A 21903-nucleotide genomic window follows, 5' to 3' on the forward strand; every position below is an offset into this window, starting at 1 on the left:
TCCTAGTAGAGGACTTCGGCAATGTTTTGGAGTCCTTAGATTCCTTCCTGGGAAGGATATAGGACTCCAACATTGATGAGGGTGGCATGTTCCTTTCAATCCCTGACTGAGTAGACCTTTTGGCGCGAAGAGGGGTTTTCCCCATTGGTGCGATGGGGGAAAGTCTCTCTTTGCGTGATTCCCTTGGGGACGGGAAATCTTCGTCTGAAAGGGAAGGAGAGGCAGTCTGAGGAAAAGAATGAACCTGCCTCGAAGGTCAGTTTCGCCCCTGGGGAAGTGACCATGTCTTGAACTCCTCTCTTCCTCTTCAAAGGGGTAGAAGAAGCCATGGTTCTGTGTCCCAATTCAGAGAGGACGGGCTTGAAAGCCTGAGCTACGGCTCTGATCAGGGCACTGAACCAGGGCTGTTGGCTGACAGATGCGCTGTCAGACATACCCTTTGAAGGGAAAGGGATTGAAGGATCCCTGCGAGGAGTTACTACCATTAGTGGGTTTGCCTGCGGTAGCATTGGTATCCTGGACCCCTCTGGAAGATTCCCTTCCCCCAAAATGCGCGATGGTATGCGCTTGCGGGGAGGAGAATGAGGCGATGGCGACCTTGACGTACGTTGTTCAGTAGTCTCACGCGCGGGAGAATATTGGGGCTCGCGCGCGGGAGACTGTTGGCGTGCCCGCGCGTGGGAGAGCGTTCGCGCGCATCTGTGCCGGCCGTAGGGCGCGCGCACAGGAGAAAGTTCTCTAGCGCGCGGGCATGCAGTGGAATCATGTGGGGCGCGAGAGAATGTTGGCGCGCATCCCTAAGAGAGGATGGGCGCATGTGCGCAGGGCGTGCGCACTTATCCTTGAGGATGCGCGCGGGAGAAGGCTGGCGCGTTGGTACTGGTTGGCGCGTGGGAGAAGGCAGCATTGCTGACTTCCCGGAAGCCCTGCTATCCATTGACAGTTGGCGCGCAGGTTTTACCTGACGCATAAGGTGGTGCGCAGCATGGCGCACAGGAGAGTCAGATGTTGGGCGCGTATGCACGCGGGCAAAAGAATGTTGGCATGCAGGAGAGTACTGGCGCATAGGGGAGCGCCGGAGGTTGATTGCGCGCAGGTGAGTGTTGGCGCGCAGATGGGCGCGGGCGTGTAGGAGACTGTGGGCACGTGGGCGCAGTTTTCGCAGGCAAGACCTGGTGCGCTGGAGAACGTAGGTGCTTATGCGCATGAGGGTGTGCATAGCGCGTGATGGAGCTATGCTACTGTTGGAGCGTATGCGCGTTTGCACGTATGCTCTTAATGCCCTATATTAGGGTTATGGTGAAAATCCGCGCGTAGTGATGGGGCCTGACGAGCTACTAAAGAGCAATTGTCAGGTCTCGTGGGCGCGTATGTTGTTGGCACGGAACAGCGTGGTTAGGTGGAGCCTTGTTAGGCCCATGTAGAAAGGGAGACAGCAGGTCGGCAGGTCTGATGGGTGGAAGGTCGGCGTGTCCTTTAAAAGGACGACCTTCCACTGAAGGAGATCGCGAACGATCTGCAGAGAGGTCCAGGACCAATGCAGGAGCAGTGATGGATAATTGGTCTAGAGGCTCCTCTGTGGGGGACTGCAACGAAGATGTTGAACCAAAGAGGCGCCTCCTCACCGCAGGTGAAGGAAGGCCTCTAAGGCGAAGAGGAAGGCAAACCTTCTGACGAATGCGCCCTCTGGGGGCCGTTGGATCAGCAAGCTGACCTTCTGCAGTCCTCCGAAGAGGAGTCTCTGTAAGTGAACTCCCCCAAGGGGAGAAACACTAGCAGGTGAGACTGACGATGGACTTAGTTTCTCCCTCGTAGGTTGAACAGAAACGGGAGAAACTAAGCCGTCAGCTACCGTAGAGTTTGGAGTGGAAAAGGTGATGGGTGATACCGCATTGGATACCTCTGACACCACAACGTCGACAAGAGACAAGAGGATCAACCTCTGACGGTGACGACGAATGCTTGACAGCGGCACCCCAATCGGATGTAGTTAAGCAAAACCTCCTTGGAGGGCAAACCCGTAAGCCCCAAGGAGGACCAAAGATGAAAAAGGGAGGTTAGTGACATATCTTCGCCCAGGGGGAGAGGTGGAGTTGCTTTGCTAGGGGAAGCAACGTCATCTCTCGAGTCCCGAGGTTGGTAAACAATACATTGGTCTACGCTACCACTCGATGGTCTCTCGAAAGAGACCGACTGAATGGGAGCTTCGGAGGAGGCTTAGGCAACGAAAGAAGGGGCCTTGGGTTTTTCTTCTTTTGAAGCAACCTTCAAAGGAGAAATATCCTGTTTGGACTTCTTTCGTCGTAGCGAAAACCTCTCCCACGGGGAGGTAGGCCACTTTCTACACTCAATACACTTATTGTTGCTATCACACCGTTGGCCCCTACAAGGACAAAGGGCGTGAGGATCAGTCTCGACCACCGACATGAATGTTCTACAGGGGCGGTCGGGAAACCCAGGGCAGGTGAGCATGATCGCAGATGCCAACTTCACATATACAGAACTAGAAATAGAAAAGACAAAAGCAATTAAATAGCTGCCAAATGACGGTGAGGATGAGAGCGGACACGTCCGACTAGCATCCGAGCCAAGAACAAAGTGAGCTCAAGCACAGGTGTGTGAGGGGGGGGGGGGTAGCAAGCTACCCTCCCCTACCCCTGCTAACTAGCGGTGTGGATAGTAAACTCTCGTTAAGAATTAATGGCTCGTCATTTCAGCTACGCCGAAAGTAATACCCCTATTAAATAGCATGGTTTGTATTCCAGTTACGGAACAAATGACCAATTCGGAGATAATTTGTATTTTTCACTAACTAATAAAAATCTGGAGTTATTTATGTGGATCATCTTTCGGCAAAGCTGGAAGGTAGCCATCAGACTAAAAGTGCGAGGTGGCAACGCTAACTGCTTGAACGGGTAGGCCAGTTGTGGCTAAGGGGTACACAGCTGCCTCTATATATACCCTCACGGCCGTGAGCTACGTCACTTTTTTATTGCAGGCAGGACTTCTGAGGGACAGGTGATAGCGGGCCAATTTATCTAGATAACTACAGGTTTGTATTAGTTAGGGAAAAATACAAATTATCTCTGAATTTGTCATTTGTTCCCACACTAACAAACCTTATGTTATTTATGTGGATGAATCACTCTTAGGAGGGTTGAAGTCCTAATTCTGGCATGGACATTGACCCAGGTTTACCTAGTACAGTATATAAAGGGGAAAAGCTTGACACCTCACTAAGCATACAAAGTGAGTATGATTGCAGCCTGAGCAATTCATTGTCATGAGAGCTAAGTAAGTCTTGTATGAACACATTCCGAGTTTATATATATAAGAATTAGCAAAGACATTTCCCGTTGCTTACCTCGCGGGATGCAATAGGGACGTGGATGTTATGTTAATTTATGACTATACTAGGCTACACAAGGGAAGTGATAACTACCTGCAGAGGTTGAGGCCAGCTTACAGAGGGACCCATGGTGCTGTACCCCAAGATTGGGGAAGATGAAGAAAGGAATATGCCACACATACTCTCATTCATCCCAGTCTTGATCTAGGTAACCAATGCTCTCAACCTCTGCTACTTGTCCAACAAGGAGCCCAAGGTATTTCTTATACCACCTGTTGAGCAGCCACTTGTAGGTCACGTCTTTTTAAATAGTGGGCTGTAAATGTATTTTGACATTTCCACACGCCCCCGTAATACCTGCCACACGGAAAATGACAAATTCAGAGATAATTTGTATTTTTCCCTAACTAATACAAACCTGGACATTGACCTGGTTTTACCTAGTACAGTATATGACTGTGGTCTAGGGTAAACTTTAATACCTCGCTAAAATATACAAAGTGAGTATAACAGCGGCCTGAGCAATTCAGTCTAATGAAAGTTTGTCGTCTTGTACAAACACACTCTGAGTTTATAAATACAAAAAACTAGAAGTTTCCCATTGCTTACCTAGCAGAAAGCAATGAGGACATGGACAGTATATAAATTTATGACTTATACTAGGCTACACAAGGAAGTAATAATTATCTGCAGAGGATGAAGCCAGCTTGCAGAGGGACCCGTGGTGCTGTACCCCCAAGGGAGGGGAAGATGAAGAAAGGAAAAGCCAGACACTCTCCCATTCATCCAAGTCTTAACCCAGGTAACCAATGCCCTTAACCAACTGCTACTTGTCCATCAAGGAGCCTAAGCTATTCATAAACCACTTGTTGAGCAGCCACCACAGGAACGATAGTGAAAGTATCGAGTCTCATGTGGGTCACGTCTTTTGAATAATAGGCTGTGAAGGTGGTGTCTCTTCCACACGCCCACTTGAAGAGCTTGCAACACACAGAAGTTGCGTTTTAATGCCAGGGAAGTGCTGATTCCCCTGACATGGGCTCTAGGTTGACGAGCCTGAGGAGGATCGGGAGCCAAGGCTCTTTCAATTACTTGGCGAATCCAGGAGGAAACTGAGTTTTTGGTGATCTTCCTCTTTACTCTCCGTGAGGTAACAAACAGATGTGTTAGTCTGGGCCATGTTGCTGCAGTGCGTTTAAGATAGTATCTCAAACTCCTCACTGGGCATAGCAACAACTTATCAGGGTTATTGGTTACAGAACGAAGACTCTCAATCTGAAAGGGCCCGAATCTATGGGCCAGCAACCCAGGATTTTGAGTCTTAGCAATAAACTCAGGGACGAAGCTGACTGTCACTTCCCCCATCCCCTTGAATGGGTGATGTCATATGAGAGGCCATGAAGTTCACCGTCTCTCTTTGCTGAGGCTAAAGCGAGCAGGAACGCCATCTTCAAAGTGAGATTTCGGTCAGTTGCATGGCGTAATGGTTCATAGGGAGGTCCTTTTAAGGACCTCAAAATGCAAACCCCATTCCAGGGAGGAGACCTGATCTCTGACTGAGGGCAAGTGATCTCATAACTCTGTATGAGTAAAGAAAGCTCCAATGAAGAGGAAATACAGTATCCACTCCTTTCAGCTTAAAGGCGAGGCTCAAGGCTGAGCGATAGCCTTTCAGCGCCGAGACTGAAAAGAGCTTTTCCTCCCAAAATTATACAAAGAACTCCGCTATTACGGTAATAGAAGCATCGAGAGGAGAGAGGTCGAGCCACGAAGCATCCTGCATGGCGTACTTCGCACCTCTCTCTACGTTGAGGAGCTCAACTGCCAAGAGAGAGGCTCTCAAAGCATAGAGGGTTTGAGACAGATGACCCTTTATCAGATTCCACAGAAGGGTAGAGGGACATGGTAGAATGCGATTCTCCATCGATCTCATAATACTTCCTTTGTAAAACAAAAGAAAGCAGTAAAGACCGTGAGGAGGAACCTGCCCTCAAGGAACTGGAAGTTCCGGCTATCTGGGCAATAGCGTTCCTTTTGGCGAGCGTTAGGCCTTTAGACCAGGGCAAAGCTGCACTGGTCTTGGATGGCTTCTGGGTCTCAAAGATCTCAGCGAGAACCATATCCTTCCCTTCCTTGATGGTAGTACCAGGAGTTGACAGCCCACTGTTGGCCCTCATGCAAGAGAGGACCTGCCAAAAGGTATGCTCCAACTTTCGTTTCTCTTGTTCCGAGTGAAAGTTCGGACTAGCTGCCCTCAGAAGATTTTCGTCATCCGTGTCCAATGGCTAATCTACCTACAAGCTCACATGCAGAGCTTGGGGTAGGTCAGGGACATCAATGGGATCAATTGAGGGACCTGTCACAGGGGACCTCCTGTTTGTCTCTGTCAAATGGACTTCCCTTGCCTTGGCATTCTTGGGTTTGGTTTTGGTGTCTTTGGATTCCCTTCGCGCAGGGAAGTGTTTCTCCAAGATGTCGGAAGGAGGCACTTGCAAGGGTTTAGGGACACCAATAGCTAAAGCCTTAGCTGCAGGAGCCGTAAGCTCTTCCTCAGGTGGAGGTAAGAAAATTGGACGCTGATCCGGAGGCAATACCTCAATTTCGACCCTACCAATGGCACGATTTGTGTCACAAAGGACCTGCTTGAAAACGTTACAGACGGATTCTGGCCTAAAACGTTCAGACCTTTGGGTCATCTCTATGAGGAGGAGGAGAGGGATTCTGTGACTGGTATAGGGTCTGCTCCCCGTCACGGACAAGATCCTTATGACCTCCTCTGACCTTCCTGGGGTCAGCGAGGTGTACTGAACCTATGGAGCGAACTCCTTCATTGTTTTCCTGAAGTATGGTCTCAATATAATCACTGGCTTGGAAAAGAAAAACAATGACGAGTATCTAACCCAGTGTGCTACACCCTTTGGGCTAGGTAATCACCCTCCTTGAGGTATGTCCTCTAGTAATTACCAGTGTTATAGCCTTGATTACAAAGTGGCAGGTTCCCAGTTGGAGGTCTCAGGTTCAAGCTGCGCGGAAAAAAAAAATCATGTTACTTGGTTTCTCGCCTTGAGCGAGAGATGTTGAGGGAGACCCATTGAGTACCTCTCTCTTTTGGTCGAATGTCACACTGGAAAAGACCTGTCTTCGGGATCAGGGGAAGATCTGCAGTTGAGAGCCACCCGTCCCGTAGAAGGCTATACAGTATTACCCCACTCTGGATAATAGGTTCAAACTCTATTGAGAGCTACGATTAGAGGAGATGCTCGATGTGAGAGCGAAGGTCTTTCGTTGCCCAAGCCTAAGAATGTGATTCCCTTCGTTGGCATTTTTTAAGTGCATGACTAGAATAGCACTCTTACGAAGAGGAAAAAATACAATCTTCACTTGACTCTTACCACGGAGTATCTAGTCGTAAAGGAAGTCTGCAATGCGTTCTCCAGAGCCGTATATGTGCCACTGCATTTGACCTGTCTTTTCGGCAATTTGTCTTGCCAACAAGGCTAGAGCAAAGCACTAGTCGAAACCCTTAATGAGACAAGTCCGACTATAAGTCTGCACGGAAGTGGGGAGAATCCACCTATTCCTTTCCCAAGAAAACTGCTCGCAAAAGGGAATCGAACAGGAGACAGCAGTCCTCCTGCAAAAAGAATATCACTGCTTGTCATTGATACTCATTCCGCTTCCCGAAGGAGGACCTCTAAAACAGAGGCTGTAGGAGGAATACTCCTGCAGAAGGGGTGGAGTCCATAAAATCTAAACCCGTGGACAGGATACCCCAAATGGGAGACCACATAGGAGCAGGAAATGTTTTCCCGCGAACGGGAGACCGACGAATCAGTCATCCCCCGGCACTTTCCCAAAGAAAAAAGGTGCCTACTAGGGGATTGAGACGTTATCATTCGTGCTCTGATCATAGACCTAAGGATATATGGTCCTGTATGTGGCCTCCCCCCCCCCCTTTTCTTTGTTGTCTCTTTAGAAAGCACCAAATACAGAAGAACGAGGAGATCTACTCCTGGGAGTGATTCTCATCAGGCAGTCTTTTAACTAGGACTGTTATTTGCTCAGGTCTTATAGAGGACCAAGAGAAGGATGCACCCTAGTGCCGATGGACCTGGGACCCGGCTAGTTCTTAAGAGGTCGCACTCCATGGGAACTAATGCGGTGTTGTCGGACCTGCGGAAATTTCTACAGGGTAATGACACAGTCTATGGATATCCTTCGTGTTATTCCTTCGATTACTCGAATTATAGATCGATGTAAACGGAAGATATCTCGCAGGAGTTCGAGACTTTAAAATCAGTCAGTAGGCCGAGGACTTATAGACGAGGGCCGATCCTATATAGTAGGCTAACTCGATTGCAAAACCTCCCCTCGCATGACAAGGTTTGAAGGTTAAGCTTGTCTCACAAGGAGAGAATAAAAGTAGAGACTTCTAACCGATGAAGCATGGCTATATTACGGCGTCCCCGTCTTCCTATGAGATCAGTTGTTCCAATCATGAAGAAGAAGATAATGACTGCTTACCATTTCCTAGAGGAAGATGGGAGATACAAGATAGTAGCCTTGTCGCTAAGTCTGGATTCTCTTTCCTTGGCAAAACGACATGAGCCAATTATTTTGAGCTCGTGGGAGGGGTCTTCTTATGAGAAAGGAATATATTCATTCCCAACCACTCCGGCCTAAGGAGGAGCTCCGGTTATGGGAGAAAATCCTTGTCCGACTTCATGAACAAGCCTGAGTTTCATGAAGTGCAGATAAAAGATGTTTTCCCGGAAGAGAAGCATATGGAGGTTAAATGTGCTTCCACTAAGGTCCGAGGGCATATGGAGATTGGGAGAACATGACAAATTCGTAGATAATTTGTATTTTTCCTAACTATACAAACCTTAGCTATTTAATAGGGGTATCACTTTCGATGTAGCTGAAATGACGTGCCATTAATTTTTAACGAGGGTTTACTACCCACACTGCTAGTTAGCGGGGGTAGGGAGGGTAGCTTGCTACCGCTCCACCTCACACACCTGTGATTGAGCTCACTTTGCTAGGAGGTAGGACTTCAAGGGGGATAGGGCTGGCGGGCAAGTTTGATTAAATAGCTATGGTTTGTAAAGTTAGGAAAAATACAAATTATCTACAAATTTGTCATTTGTTCAGTAAGAGGAATACAAACCATGCTATTTAATAGGGGTGGCTCACCCATTAGGAAGGGTGGACGTCCAAGCCAGTCTGGATTTTCGGCTTTGCTCGGGGGCTCCTTATCTGAATGTGTGAGCACTCAAGAAATAAGGAGTCCCTGCACCACGCTAAGACATTGCTACGCAAGGTCTGCGACCTACGCAAGCTGTGTGTAAAGGTATGTAGAAGTGTAACTCATCCTAGAAAGTTGTTCCGAAGTTCTGTAGATGGAAACTTGTAGACTAGGACTTTCCCAATACCACCTCGTCAGGGTATGGGGATGTAACAGTATTAATCTTAATACTAGGAACACAAGGAAACATGGTTTCCCTGCAGTGGTTTGAGGTCAGCTATGCAGAGAACCCAGGATCCTGCTTTCCCCAAGAGAGGGGAGAATGAAGAAAAGTATAAGGGCCAGTCAAACCTTTTCATTCATGCAGACTAAAACTGGGTAACAATGCTCTCTGCTACTTGTCCAATAAGGAGCTTGAGGTTTTAAACCAGCTGTTGTGCAGCCACCACAGGACCGATAGAAAAAGTATAAAGTCTTTTGTGGGTCACGTCTTGCAGGTAGTGGGATGTGAACGTGGTCTGTCGTTTCCACACCCCAGCTTTAAGAACTTGCGTCACTGAAAAATTTCTTTTGAAGGCCAGGGACGTAGTTATGCCCCTGACATCATGTGTAACGGAGGAGGGTCTGGATTCAGTGCAAGGTCAACGACCCTGCGAATCCATGCAGAGATGGTGTTCTTGGTGACCCTCCTCTTAGTTCTTCCTGCGCTGATGAATAGTGCTGGCACACGAGGACGGACTGCGGCTGTTCTCTTGAGGTAGAGCCTCAAGCTCCTTACTGGGCATAGTAAGATGTGGTCTGGGTCATCTGTTACAGTACGGAGACTAGAAATCCGGAAGGAGTCGAATCGACGATCGGCTGCTCCCAGGTTCTGAGTCTTAGCAATAAATTCAGGGACAAAGCTGAACGTTACCTGCCCCCATCCCCTTGAATGGACACTGTCATACAAGAGACCATGAAGTTCACTGACTCGCTTGGCCAAGGCCAAAGCTAGCAGTAACACCGTCTTCCAAGTTAGGTGGCGATCTGATGCCTGGCGTAATGGTTCAAAGGGAGGACTCTTAAGAGACTTGAGAACTCAAACCCCGTTCCATGGGGGAGGTCTAACTTCCAACTGGGGGCAGGTAAGTTCATAACTCCGTATGAGTAGAGAAAGTTCTAGCAATGAGGAAATGTCCATTCCTTTCAGTCTGAAGGCGAGGCTTAAGGCTGAGAGATAGCCTTTCACTGCCGAGATTGATAGGGGCATTACTTCACGCAACACGAGGAACTCCGCTATTGCTGGAATAGTGGTATCGAGTGGAGAGATACCCCATCCACGACACCAACCACAAAAGACTTTCCACTTTGCCTGGTAGACTGCTGCTGATGTCCAGACATCCTGATCACAACTTGTTGCGAAAATACTCTCTCAGAGAGATGCTGGATAGTCTCCAGGCGTGAAGTCGTAATGAACCTACGGCTTTGAGGAAGATGTTGGCGTGTGGTTGTTTGAGTAGATTGTGTCGTAGAGGGAGTTCTCTTGGTGGCTCCGTTAGTTGCAGAAGGTTCGGGAACCATTCTACGTGATGTCATAGCGGAGCTATGAGGGTCATTGAAAGATTGACCGATGTTCTGTTCTTGTTGAGTACCCTCCTATTCAGACAGAACGGGGAAAAGGCATAAATGTCGATGTTGTCCCACCGTTGTTGGAAAGCATCTTGCCAGAGAGCCTTGGGGTCTGGGACTGGGGAACAGTACAGTGGGAGCCTGAAGTTCAGGGCCGTTGCGAAGAGGTCCACAGTCGGAGAACCCCACAAAATCAGGACTTTGTTGGCTACTAGATGATCCAAAGACCACTAAGTACTCACTATCTGAGATGCTCTGCTCAGGTTGTCGGCAAGCACATTCCTCTTGCCCGGAATGAAGCGCGCCGATAGTGGTATCGAGTGGATTTTGGCCCATCTCAGTATCTCTACTGCTAGATGGGAAAGTTGCTGCGAAAAAGTACCTCCTTGTTTGTTGATATAGGCCACTACTGTGGTGTTGTCGCTCATCACCACCACAGAGTGACTAGCCAGGTACTGTTGGAACTGTTGAAGGGCTAGAAAGATGGCCTTCATCTCTAGGAGATTTATGTGGAGGTATTTTTCTGACTCTGACCAGAGCCCTTTTTTTGAAGCGTCTGAAAACAGCATCAAATCCGGGAGGATGATGAGAAGATCCACTCCTTTTCGTAGATTCCCGTCTGCCCCCCACCACTGGAGATCAGTCAGTTCCGCAGGTCCCATGGGGATCTGGATGTCCGGGGAGTCGTAAGCTTGATTTCACCGGGACTTGAGTCGCCACTGGAGGGATCTCATCCTGAGACGATGAAAGGTGACCGAGGAGACGAAGCCACGATTGGGCTGGAAGTTCTTCTCGTCTGAGAAATGGTCTTGCGACCTTCCTCAGATTTGCTATCCTGTCATCTGATGGGAAGGCTTTGTGGAGAGTAGTGTCTATAATCATACCTAAGTATACCAGTCTTTAAGTGGGAAGCAGGGAGGACTTCTCGAGATTTACCAATATCCCCAGATCTTGGCAAAGTCTCAGAAGTTTGTCTCGGTGTTGAAGAAGGGTTGCCACCGAGTCTGCTAGGATTAGCAAGTCGTCCAGATAACGGAGGAGATGGATGCCAATCCTGTGTGCCCAAGATGATACTAGGGTGAACACTCCGGTGAAGACATGTGGTGCTGTGGAAAGACCAAAGCACATCACCTTGAACTGGTATTTTCTACTGTCTAGGCTAAATCTTAAGTACTTCTTTCAAGACGGATGGACTGGGATCTGGAAGTACACGTCCTTTAGATCCAGTGTGCTCATGAAGTCTTGCGGTCTTACTGCTAGTCTGACTGTGCCTGCCGTCTCCATGTTGAATGGAATTTGTTTGACAAACTTGTTCAGAGCTGAGAGGTCAATGACTGGTCTCCAGCCTCCAGACGCCTTCTTTACAAGAAAGAGTTGACTGAAGAAGCCTGGGGATCCGTTGAGGACATCTTGGATAGTGCCCTTCTTCAACAGGGTCTGGACTTCTGCCCGAAGGGCTTGCCCCCTTGCCGATACCATGGCAAGGGAGTTCAATGACACTGGATTCGTTGTCAGGGGAGGTAGAGATGTCATGAACGGGACACGATATCCTTGACTGATCACGGAGATAGTCCAGGAATCGGCCCCGAGTTGCTTCTACCTGTGTGCGCAACTTTGTAGGCATCCCCCCACTGGTGGAAATGCAGGGGGACTGTCTATCCTAGCGTTTGCGGCCTTGGCTGCTCCCTCTAGGATTTTTGCCTCCCCTGGAGGACTTTTTGCCTTTCATTTCTTTGACAGGAAAGGGCTTAGACACCATAGTCTTCGCTGCAGTTGTCGTCTTAGTGGCCTTGGCTGGACGGGGCTGCTGTGGTGCTGGAGGCTTATAGGGCCTAGATGTTAAAGCCCTATAGAGGAGGGAGTCTTGATGTGACTTCCTCTACCTCTCAGCAGCATGTTCCATATCCTTAGGCTCAAATAGAACATACCCCTCCATGGAGGAATGTTTGAGCTTATTGATCTCAGAGCTAGGGACCTTCTGGTGGAATCTCTCAGCTACTGCATCCTGACGTTTCAGGATGGTATTTGCCCACAAGTTCGAGACTTGATGGGCAAGAAACTTAATCGTGCGAGTACCTGAGAGGAGGAAGGTATCCATAGCTTTCCTGGTTACGTTCCTTGGAGAAATCCTCAGAACGTATCAGGATACCTAAAGTCCCCAACTAGATATTGACGTGGCTTGCATAGCACACTTCGCGACCTTCTCCTGGTTGAGGATCTCGGCTGCCGAGAATGAGACCTGCCAGTTGGAGTGTCTCTGAAGAGGGACTCCCCTGGTTAGCTCTTCCAGCGAGTGGTGAAGTGGAAGAGCTAAACAAGACTCCTACCTCCTCTGCTGTACGCGAGGAGGTGGGAGGACCTTATTGGTGGTACCGGAACAGTTAGAGGAGGACATCTCGGAGAGCTGCTGGGCAATCTTGTCCCTGGTACTCTTTACACCTTGAGACCAGGGCAGGGCTGCACTGGTCTTGAGGGCTTTTGAGTACCAAAGACATGATCTAGGACCGTGTCTTTGCCCTCTCGAGGGAGGATCTCTGGGCCGGAAAACCCCGTTGAGAGCCCTCATTAGAGTTAGAACCTGCCAAAACACGTGTTCTGACTCCTGCTGGTCTCCTCCTGTTGTAGGACTTGCAGCGAAGTCTTCTTCTATCCCCAAAGGCTCTTCTTGGGGAGAATCGTGGACATTTTCTGAGTGGCTGGCAGGCTCCATCCTAGCCCTTAGGCAATATTTTGGAGTCTTTGGATTCCTTCCGGGGAAGGATGTAAAACTCCAACATTGATGAGGGTGGCATGTTCCTTTTAATCCCGGATTAGGTGGAACTCTCGGCGTGAAGAGAGGTTTCCTCCATTGGTGGGATGGGGGAAAATCTCTCTTCACGTGATTCCCTTGGTGACGAGAGATCTTCGTCTGAAAGGGAAGGAGAGTTAGTCCGAGGAATAGGAGGAACCTGCCTTGAAGGTCTGCGTGGGGTCAGTTTCGCCCTCGGGGAAGTGACCGTGTCCAGAACTCCTCTTTTCCTCTTCAGCGGGGTAGAGGAAGCCATGGTTCCGTGTCCTAGATCAGAGAGGACAGGCTTGAAAGCCTGAGTTACGGCTCTGATCAGGGCACTGAACCAGGGCTGTTGGCCGACAGACGCACTTTCAGACATACCCCCTGTAGGGAAAGGGATTGAAGGATCCCTGGGAGGAATCACTGGAATAGGTGGGTTCGCCTTTGGTAGCTTTGGGATCCTGAACCCCTCTGGAAGTATCCCTTCTCCCACAATGCGCGGTGGTATGCGCTTGCGGGGAGGGGAATGAGGGAATGGCAACCTTGCCGGAAGTCGTTCCTTTGATGTGCAGGCTCGTGCGCGGGAGAATATTGACGCTTGCGCGAGGGAGAATAATGGCGCTCGCGCGAAGGAGAATATTGGTGCTCGCGTGCGGGAAACTGATGGCCCGCGGGCGTGCAGGAGAATCACGATATGCGCGTGGGAGTGTTTGCACGCATCTGCCAAAGACTTAGGGCGTGCGCGCAGGAGAATGTCCCCTAGCGCGGGGGTGCGCAGTAGATTCATGATGGGCGCGCAGGAGAATGTTGGCGCGCATCCTTAGGAGATTGATGGTGCGCGTGCGCATGGTGCATGCGTGTATCTTTGTGAGTGCGCGCAGGTAAGGGAGGGCGCGAGGGTGAGGGTAGCATGGCTGTCTCATCCATAAACTTGCGTGCAGGAGAAAGTTGGCGCGCAGGATTTAACTGGTGCGTAGGATGGCGCGCAATATGGCACTCAGGAGAGCGTGATGTAGGGCACGCATGTTGGCGTGCGGGAGAGCGCTATTGCACAGGAGAACGATGTCGTTCAGGTGGAGCGTTGTTAGGCCCATGCAGGAACGGCGATGGCAGGTCGGCAGGTGGACGGTCGACATGTCCTTTAAAAGGACGACCTTCTACCGAAGGAGATCGCGAATGATCTGCAGAGGTCCAGGACCAATGCAGGTGCAGTGATGGAAGATTGGTCTAGACTCTAGAGGCTCCTCTGCTGGGGACTGCATAGACGACGTTGAACCAAAGAGAAGCCTCCTCACCGCAGGTGAAGGAAGGCCTCCATGGCGAAGAGGAAAGCGAGCCTTCCGACGGATGCGCCCTCTGGGGGCCATTGGATCAGCAAGCTGACCTTCAGCAGTCCTCCGAAGAGGAGTCTCTGTAAGTGAACTCCCCCGAGGAGGAGAAACACTAGCAGGAGAGACTGATGATGAATTTAGTTTCCCCCTCGTAGGATGGTCAGGAAAGGGGGAAACTAAGTCGTTAGCTACCGTAGAGTTTGGAGTGGCAGAGGAGATGGGTGAAGCCGCATGGGATACCCCTGACACCACAACGTCGACAAGAGTCAGAGGCTCTACCTCTGACGGTGATGACGATTGCTTGACAGCAGCACCCAGGCGGATATAATCAAGCAAAACCTCCTTGGAGGGCGAACCTGTGAGCCACAAGGAGGACCAAATCTGAAAGAGGGAAGTTAGTGACATGGCCTCCCCCGAGGGGAGAGGTGGAGCTGCTTCGCTAGGGGAAGCAATGTCATCTCTCGAGATCCAAGGCTGGTTAGAAATAATTAGGTCTACGCTACTACTCGACGGTCAAGTAGGAGCTTCGGAGGAGGTTTGGGCGATGGAGGAAAAGGCCCTGGGATTTTCTTCCTTCGAAGCAACCTTCGAAGGAGAAATATCCCATTTGGACTTCTTCTTCCGACGTCGCGAAAACCTTTCCCACTGGGAGGCAGACCACTCCCTACACTCACTACACTTGTAGACACTATCACACCATTGGCCCCTACAAGATGGACAAGGACAAAGGGCGTGAGGATCGGTCTCGACCGCCGACATAAACGTTCCACAGGGGTGGTCGGGAAGACCAGGGCAGGTGCGCATGGTTGCAAAGGCCAACTTCACTTACACAGTAATCTAAAAAAAGAAAGAACAAAAAGCGTTAATGGCTGCCAATATGACGGCGAGGAGGAGAGCGGACACGTCCGACCACCATCCGAGCCGAGAGCAAAGTGGGCTCAATCACAGGTGTGTGAGGGGGAGCGGTAGTAAGCTACCCTCCCTACCCCCGCTGACTAGAGGTTGGGTAGTAAACCCTCGTTAAAAATTATTGGCTCGTCTTTTCAGCTACGCCAAAAGTAATACCACAATTACATAGCGTGGTTTGTATTCCAGTTATGGAACAAACAGATTCTAAATAGCCGCTGTTATTCCTGTCATGTCACCCGTCTAAGGCCAACCCGAATCATACTAAGTAATTTGTTATGGCTGTCGATTAGACAGCGCTGAATTTCGTTCTCTAAGAGGGAGAAAATGGCGGTAAACTCAAAAGGTTATGTTTCCCATTAGAGGGGGAGAAAAACAGATTCAAAGAATCTGCCTCCCTTATCACATCCGAGATCCGATTTACTTCAGGATTGTCTAACTAGTGTAGTTCCTATTCAAGCAAACTCAGCTCTTGAGCAGCTTGGTAATAAACAGGACAACAGGGGTGTAGGTAGCAATCGAGGCAGCAACCTGGTTCCTGAGGCAATTTGTTCGCAAGCCTTCCTGCAGTATGAACGAAGTGTACAAGAAACCAGGTACGTTCAAGGGACGAATTCCTGTGAGTGTGCCAGATTCAATGCATAAACCTGGCCACTTTGAAGCAGATCCCTCTAATTCCGACAACGGCGCGAAAACCGTTAGGAACCCAAGAAGCTCTGTTTGTGATACACAAACAAGAACCCAAAGTTCGAGGGGCACTGAGCCTTGCACTAGCGTATTATCCCTGTAGCCGAAGATGGGTGCATTCTTAGATTCCCAGAAGGAACAAACTGTAATTCCATCAACTCTGCAGGGTGTAACAAAGTAGAGTAAGCTCAAGAGTGAGGACTTGAGCAAAGACGATCTATGCCGTCTAGGAGAGAGTGCTCTCTTGAGCAACTCTCTCCCAGGAAGTGGCTGTCGAACTAGAGGCCTAAATTTACTAGTCTCCGACTAATAAATATCCGGCAGCAAAATGGCCAGCAAGCGAACACGACGAGGTACCACCATGTAGGACAACGAATAACTACCTGTTGAACATAAAAATAACGAATGGTGCTATTGATAAGCAACCGGGGATCATCTAGCCATTGAAAATTTGCGTTTGGAAGCGGACAAATCAGAGATCTGGAAAATCCAAGATCTATCAAATCGGACAGGATCGTTTCTACCCTGGGATACGGGCTCATGCCTCGTGATCGTAAGCGTCTAGCTCATTATTGCAAGCGTCTCGTCCGTGATCACGAGAGTGTAGCTCGTGATCTTTACCACAAGACACTCATGATCATGAGCGAGCGTCGTGACCGCGATTACGGTCACAAGTCTTCCAGCGTGTAACTCACAACTGCGAGCGTGAGCGTGGTAGTGAGCGTCTCTGACGTGATCACGAGTGTCTAGCTCGTGATTGTGGCCACAAGACACTCGTGATTGCAGTCACGAGCGTCCTGCTTGATCATGTAACTCCCAATCGTCAGGGTGAGTACGATCGTGAGCAGGATCGTTAGCTTTAGCACAATCATGAGCATTAACACGATAATGAGTGTCCAGGTAGTGATTACGAGTGTTTAGCTTGTGATCACAATTACAAGACATTCAAGATCGCGGTTATGAGAGCGCATAACCCCTGCTCGTGAGTGTGTGTGAGTGCGATGGGGAGCATCTCACTCACGATCACATGAACGTTATTGAGGGTTGTAGAGACTGGCATCACAATTATTGTCACGAGCATCTGGCTCACGACCGTGAGCATTAGCTCGATCGCAAGCGTCTCACTAGCTATCACCTGAAAGTTCTCAAGGGTTAAAGAGATTGACGTCACAATCATGGTCACGAGCGTTTCGCTCGCGACCGTGAGCATGTAATTCGTGAGCGTGAGCGCGATCGCGAGCGTCTTGATAGCAATCACTTGAACGTTCTCAAGGGTCGTAGAGACTGACATCACAATCATGGTCACGAGTCTCTCGCTAGTGACCGTGTAAAGGCCGATTCACACAACCCGTTTTCTTTCCGACAGGTAGGCCGGTGGCTAAACGCCGTCAAAATGTTGTACATTCACACAAGACCTTCCCTATCCGTTTACCCCAGCGCGGTTTGCATTGTTTACTTAGATTCTGTCACGTGAGTATCATGGGAGATAATTCTCTCAGCAATAGAAATTTGGCGGCAATTACTTTTCTACTAGAAGAGGAGAAGGAAGAGAGATTCAAATGAAAAAGGAAAAGGATATTGGTATATCAGTCAATAAAGAGAAGAAAGAGGGAGGAAGAGTTCTGGACACTGTGTAAAGAACTGACAGATGATGAAGTGAAATTTTATCAATACTGTATTCCAGAATGTCAAAAGCAAAGTTTATCTGTTTGCTACAAAAGATTGAAATGGGCCTACCCATGAAGAATAAAAATTGCTAAGAAGCCATATCTCCAAAGGAAAGACCCACAGTCTGCTTAAGGTAAAAAAAAAAATGCAAACAAAGAATTTCATAAAGGTAAATAATTCACAATTACCGATGAAACTTTATTAAAGCAAAAAGTTATCCATACTCCCATCTCGGAAAAGAAATTTTGTTACTTCACAGAGAAAATTTTTCATGTCAAACAATTCCTCATACCCACACACAAGTTCAGTTAACTTTTCATCCAACAATGAACTAACTGTACACTCTATGATTCTATGAGGAAAAGTCGAGGTTGCAGGACATGAAACGAACGGGTACAATATGGGTCCTCATTCACACGAAGCATCATCCACCCGTTGGTTGGGTGGCTAACGACCGTCAAACCGGCCAGGATTTCTAGGTAAGAAAGCCGAGTCGACTCCGACGGCTGACAACAATGGGCCGCCATCAACCTGACGGGTCGTGTGAACAGTTGCATTTAAATACACGTAAGAAAGCTAGACGCCGCTTAAACGGCGGCCTGCCTGTCGGAAAGAAAACGGGTCATGTTAATCGGCCTTAACTCGCACTCGAGCGTCTTACTCATGATCACGAGTGTCTAATACGTGATCGCAAGCGTCCACAAAAATTGAGAAGAGTCTAGTGTCACAATTGTTGTCACGAGCGTCTCGCTCATGACCGAGAGTGTAACTCGTGATCGGGAGCGCAAGCATGAGCGTCTCGCTCGCGATCAAATGTGTTTAGCTCATGATCGTGAGCGTCCTCAAGGGTTGAGGAAATACTAGTGTTGTAATCATGGTCAAGAGTGTCTCACTTTTGATCGTGAGCGTGTAGATGATCGTGAGCGCTAACGTAAGCAGAGACCACAACCGCCATGAGCTCGTGACCGTAAGTGTATAAAACACGATCTTGAGAATGAGCGCAAACGTGTGCAAAGGTTGTGTAAAGACTCTCCCCAGGAAGGGGAATATCTTACACCTGGACGCGAACCTACGAGCCGCACTCTGTTGCTCTTCAACGAGTTCTATCTCAAATGAAGGTTAACATAAAGTGTTGCTAGAGAAAAAGCCAAGATTTAATCCTGAGTTGTCCCCGAAGTGATTTCCCTAACGGGAATCCTGCCGGAGGAATCCCCTGAAGGGAAAACTAAACAGGAGTTCGTTGAGATTATGATAACCTACGATCACGTGATCGTAGCAATCTCTGTAGCGATCATTAATCGTCACAAAAGACGCCCTAATGGGTGTCTAACATCTGATTGTCACGAATGACAACCAGACCGACCAAGAAGATGAGGTGATGATCATTGAACAGAATAAATTCTGAACTCATCACTGGATTGTCGAAAACGACATCCTGACCAACAAGGAAGACGAGGTGATGAGTCTCACCCCTGCGATCATTAAACAGAAGGAAAGTCCGTCAATCCGGCGATTGTCGAGTACGCCGTGGGTTGATAGGCTGAGCTTCATACGCGGGCTGAAACACTACCTGTAGGGAGAGAGAAAAATTGTGGAATGTTGGGAGACAACGGGATTGGTAGTTGGCGAGAAAACTCGCCGTCAGCAGAAGACAAAGGAAGGGCGAACGGGAGGTAGACTTACTCAACCGCTAAGAGGTCAGCCCTGCTGCTACAGCCACCGACCTCGCAACCCAATGTCGTCATGAAGCGTTGAGAAAAAAAAAAAATAAAGAACTAAAAATTCCTCCCCTCCGAGGGGGAAGAAATAAAAACCCTTTGAGGAATCGTCAGCTCCCAGGAATCCTTCAGATAACTCGCAGAACAAACATCGACATCTGAAACCGCCATATTACTCTGGAAAGGAGAGTCGCGTAAAAACTCAAGTTATATCTGTACAGAAAAGAATGAGCGTAAAGCAATAGAGGTAAATGGCTTAGCGTTGAAGGAAGAGAGAGGAGACGTCCTCTCTCCACCAGCCAAAATTAAAAAGTGATGTGGTTCATTGAACCATGAGTAGATATAGGTGGCTGGGTACCCCAAACCACCCTCTACCTACCCACTATTTGTGGTTAGGTAGGATAGCCACCTCGCACATAAAATCTAATGTACCATCTACTTTGACATCAATTTCTGTGGATTTTCTCCCAAGTTCTTGTCTCAATTGTTGTGTAAATTATAAAGATTTTGCTTTGCATTATTGTGGTAACATTGAAAGAATAAAAAAGTACTGCCAAGATTATGGTGTTATTAAAAGTGAAATTGACACTATTTGCCCCACCTGTGGTTCTAAGTGCCAACTTGATATTAACATAAAAACACTTGGTAAATTTACAGTTTCATCCATTATGGGGAAACTGGAATAAAAATATATTTGTTGCATCAGAAATAGTGAACCGCAAACCATCCGATTTAGAGATTTACTATGTAATTGGAGTTAAAACAACAAGTTGTTCCAGAATGCAGAAAGACCCTACTTCATCCCAACAATTATGGGGGACACCAGGTGGGAACCGGGGTTTTGGGTGGGGGGGGGGGCGTCAAATGATATTTGCAATAAATGAATACTTATCCTTCCACCACCCCTCCCCCTATACCCGTATCTAGCCCTACCGAGGGGGGGGGCGAGCCCCCCCCCCCCCTGCGACCCCCCCTTAAGGCCACAGTGATTTTCAGGGCACTACTGAACCTAAGAAAACCCACCTAACCTAGCATAGGGGCCCTGTACCCCTACCTAGGCCTACCGGGGGGGGGGGGGGGGGGGGGGCCCGTCCCCCCTGCGACCCCCCCTTAAGGCCACAGTGATTTTCGGGACACTACCGAACCTAATACAACCACCTAACCTAGGGCCCTGTACCCCTACCTAGGCCTAGCCCCTGCGACCCCCCCCCCTTACAGCCACTACCTAACACATCCATCAAACCAAATCCAAAGTGATGGTACTGCTGTATACATCGTTATACTATCACCATTATAATATACTCTATAAATTAATTAAGCTTACCTTAAACTGTTGGTTCATAAAGATGTGCTGCTGCTTTGAGGAAAACGTGAAGCCGTTGGGAAGGTTCCTTGGCATGCAGGACAATTTTTATTTTGTAAAATTAAATTGTGTCTCTGGCACAAATGCAGTAGTTTTTCAACAAATTTATTGTAAGTTAGGAAACAGTCAGGACAAGAAGATGGAATTTCAACTTCTTGTGCAACATGAGATGACGTGCTTTCTATGGTCTCCATGTCTAAGAACGAAATGAAATGCCTGGGAAGAAAATGTATTGTTGCGCAGTTGTATTGTCGCGCTGTGATTGGCCAAACATGTATGACGTCATAGTGGACAGGCGCTGTGATTGGCCAAACATGTATGACGTCATAGTGGACAGGCGCTGTGATTGGCCAAACGTGTAAGACTTCATAGTGGAATAGTTTGTCAGCGGATTATAGTGGTTACAGGACTCATTTAAGCAAATACAAGACACAGTCAACAATAACAACAGACTTAGAAAAAATCTGGGAGGAAGACATGAGTAGCGTGAGTTTGATCGTCGATATATAAAGAACTAGGCATTTGCGACAGATAATATTTTACAGAAATACTACAAGACTTGCTTTACTCGGGAAATATATTATTATAATAGATTTCCCATAATGGATGAAACTGTAATAATACCAAACACTTTGTGACAGAAGGCATATTGTATTGAAAAACTAGAAGTGAAAAAAAGGTGTAATTTTTACGTATCCATTTTTAAGGGAACTTGGTTTTTAAAGTCTCATTTAGATATAGAATCTAATTAGTTACTTGTATATCATTATATTGGTGTTAAATTGTTATAAATTTGTTGAAATTGAATTAAGAATCTCACAAAACTAGAAATGATTGGTGCTCATTCATTCGTGTGGTTATTGTGCATTGGGTATTGAGTCAGAAAGGTGCAGCTCACCTTTACCCTACAACCTAGGTAGTACACAAAGGGTTTTAGACTCTCTTATATTTAGTATGGCTGTGTAAGGATACAGCTACTAGGTTAGGCTAGGTGGTTTGTTTAGGTTAGCTGGTGGCGTTGTTCATTGCTAAATCTACATGTGCCATTATTTGTATGTTAAAACAGATTCTTTAATTAATTCCCCACTCTAAAACCCCAGTTTCCCACTGGGGGTCCCCCAAGATTGGAAGGTTAACAAATATGATGAAAAAACTGTTCCTCCTCAAATAAAATAAAGGTCAGCTTTAGATAAAGCACTAAGTAATTCATCTGAAAATAAATATCAACATTATTGGTGGCGGAACTATTGTATAG

The 21903-nt window shown here is 48.0% G+C and overlaps 1 long non-coding RNA gene across 1 annotated transcript in view; it reads right to left on the reverse strand.

Annotated features, from left to right (window-relative positions):
• Positions 1 to 21903, reverse strand: part of LOC137631214 (uncharacterized) — a 312781-nt gene that overhangs the window by 290426 nt on the left and 452 nt on the right. The window lies entirely within an intron of this gene.

This window comes from Palaemon carinicauda, chromosome 39 (genome assembly GCF_036898095.1).
Source record: "Palaemon carinicauda isolate YSFRI2023 chromosome 39, ASM3689809v2, whole genome shotgun sequence".
Classification (NCBI taxonomy): Eukaryota; Metazoa; Arthropoda; class Malacostraca; order Decapoda; family Palaemonidae; genus Palaemon; species Palaemon carinicauda.